At 48.8% G+C, this 3007-nt stretch overlaps 1 pseudogene; it reads right to left on the bottom strand.

Moving 5' to 3' along the window:
- Nucleotides 1-2482: 2482 nt before the first annotated feature.
- Nucleotides 2483-2601, bottom strand: LOC134939081 (5S ribosomal RNA; annotated as a pseudogene).
- Nucleotides 2602-3007: the final 406 nt, after the last annotated feature.

The following is a 3007-nucleotide window of genomic DNA, read 5'->3' on the forward strand; positions in this document are numbered from 1 at the left end:
TCGCATAGCTGTGTGGATTGATATTTTTTGACTGTGTAACAACTCCTGAGTACTTGACTGTACCTTGGATATCTTGTTCCGAGGTAATCAATTTTCTGCAGACATGAATTCAGTACAGCCCCACAGTGAGTCATCCGTTGTGATGGAACCAGAGATGACTTTGCCCAATTTATGAACCACCCGTGCCTCTGTAGACAAGTCATTATTTGTTGGAGATGGCACAGAAGCTTTTCCTGTGATTGTGCCAGGATAAAAAAGGTGGTCGAGGTATGGCAAATTTCTTATCCCCTTCTTGCGGAGATAAGCTGCCATAATCATCATAATTTTGGTACATACTCTGGGGGCTGTGGCCAGGGCTGTTTCTAGGCAATTTGGCTCCCAGTGCGAGATGTAAAAATGCGCCCCCCCCTAAGATCTAAAAACAAAAAATGCACGCACTTAAGGCGCGCGCGCTCCCGACAAGGGTGTGTGGTCTCATTAAAATGGACGTGGTCTCATTAAAATGGCCGTGGCCTCATCTGATATCACGGCCACCACAGGAAAAAAAAAAAAAAGACCCCATTTTACACACTACGGCAGGCAAGAGTCCCCATTTTACACATTACGCAGGCACATGTCCCCATTTTACACAGTAGGCAGGCAAGAGTCCCCATTTTACACATTGCGGCAGGCACGTGTCCCCATTTTACACAGTAGGCAGGCAAGAGTCCCCATTTTACATATTGCGGCAGGCAAGAGTCCCCATTTTACACATTGCGGCAGGCAAGAGTCCCCATTTTACACATTGCGGCAGGCAAGAGTCCCCATTTTACACATTGCGGCAGGCAAGAGTCCCCATTTTACACATTGCGGCAGGCAAGTGTCCCCAATTACACAGTGCAGCAGACAAGTGTCCCCAATTACACAGTGCAGCAGACAAGTGTCCCCAATTACACAGTGCAGCAGGCAAGTGTCCCCAATTACACAGTGCAGCAGACAAGTGTCCCCAATTACACGGTGCAGCAGGCAAGTGTCCCCAATTACACAGTGCAGCAGGCAAGTGTCCCCAATTACACAGTGCAGCAGGCAAGTGTCCCCAATTACACAGTGCAGCAGACAAGTGTCCCCAATTACACGGTGCAGCAGGCAAGAGTCCAAATTTTACACTGTGTGGCAGCTGGCAGGCAAGTGTCAAGTGGGGGGGAGGAAGGGAGAGAGAGAGACAACTTACATATGAAGGATCTTCCCGCTCTTCGGGTTGGCCGTTTCTCCTTCCTCGTCGCGCCTCCTCCTTCCAGCTTCCTCGCGCCTCCTCCTTCCAGCCCTCCTCCGTCTTCTCGAGTACTCCTGCTAGGGGGGCGGAGTTTCGCAGAATGACGCGATTGCGTCGTGACGTCATGACGCAACCGCGTCATTCCGCGAAACTCCGCCCCCCGAGCAAGAGTACTCGGAAAGACCGAGAACAGGGAAACCGGGACCTGCAAAGTGCCGCGGCGCGCGCCCCGTGCGGTTGCACGGCTCGCCCGCCGTAAGAAACGGCACTGGCTGTGGCTAACCCAAAGGGTAAGGTCTAGAACTGAAAATGATGCTGGAGAATGGTGAACTTTGAGATAACATTGATGGAACAGTGCTATAGGAACCTGTAGGTAAGCATCCTGACTATCCAGGGATACCATGTAATCTCCTGGCTCCATGCAAAAACTATGGTGTGCAACGTTTCCATGTGAACCGTGGTACCCAAACTTATCTGTTTAGGATTTTGAGAATGGGGTGAAAGGATCCTTCTGAACCCAAACCCGGTTGGAGTAAAAACCCCTGTCCCTGTTGTGCAGGGGTTACTGGAATGACTATTCCTGACAAAAGCAATTTCTCTACTGCTTCTTGCAAGGACAGGTGGTCCTTCGCCTCTACCCGACACAGACTGGAACAGAAGAACCTTTGAGGAGGATGCTTCTAGAAGGGAAAGCATAACCTAGAGATACCGCTTCTTGCACCCAGGCATCTGTTTGTAGACTGCTACCAGATCTGTGCAAACCGAAGAAGTCGGCCCCCTATCCTTCTGGGGTCCCCCAGAAGGAGGCCTGCACCATCATGCTGATGGCTTATCCTCTGGTTTGGAAGCTGACCCTCTGGTTGCCTTTGCTTCCTAGCCTTACCAAACTTATTGTATTGGGGCTGCTCTGTTCCTTTATGACCGACAAGGCCAAAACCGGTCCCCTAGGTTTGGTGCTATATGTGGAAGGAAACGTGACCTTCTTGGAGTCTGTTTCTGACTCCAGAATATCTGTTAACTCCTTCCCAAACAGAATCTTTCAGCCAAAGGCAAAGTTTCCAGAACCTTCTTTGATTCTGAATCAGCTTTCCATGTATGTAAGCAAAACTGCTCTGCGAGCAGCTATTGTTAATGCTGATGCCCTAGAACATTTGTGTCCATATGAGCTATATGGGATTCTTTCTCCCTTGCAGGCGCTGAAAACCTGTCTTCCAGTAATTCAGCCCAGTGTATCTACAGCACTTGGTATCCCAAGGTGGTCTCCCATCCAAGAACTAACCAGGCCCAACACTGCTTAGCTTCCAAGATCTAGTGAGATTGGGCCTATCCAGTGTGGTGTGGCTGTAGATTGCAAGGTGAAGTCATGGCTTGCCTGATAACTGCCCAAGACAAAATGTTTTTCAGAAAACCATCCCTCTTCTGACGTTGACAACAAAGGCCATATAGATTTTCGCACTATCAATGATATGCGTATCTACTTTAGGAGGCACTTCCTATTTTTAAACAGTCCCCAGCTTGAAAAGGATATTTGGAATCCCAATTACTGGGAACCTATATTCCTTATTGGGTATAGCCCAAACCTTTTCCATGATTTCCATCAGCTGCTGGGGTCCCCCATGAGGAGGCCCTATTTTTTTGGGACGTTTAAACATAGGTACCTTATTTTTAACACAGGCCCTGCTGATCCTCTGAGGATAGAAAGGCATTTACTGCTCTCATTAATTCAGCTATATTCACTAAGCTGATACCCTCTAC

The sequence above is a fragment of the Pseudophryne corroboree genome, chromosome 6, assembly GCF_028390025.1.
Source record: "Pseudophryne corroboree isolate aPseCor3 chromosome 6, aPseCor3.hap2, whole genome shotgun sequence".
NCBI classification, from domain to species: Eukaryota; Metazoa; Chordata; class Amphibia; order Anura; family Myobatrachidae; genus Pseudophryne; species Pseudophryne corroboree.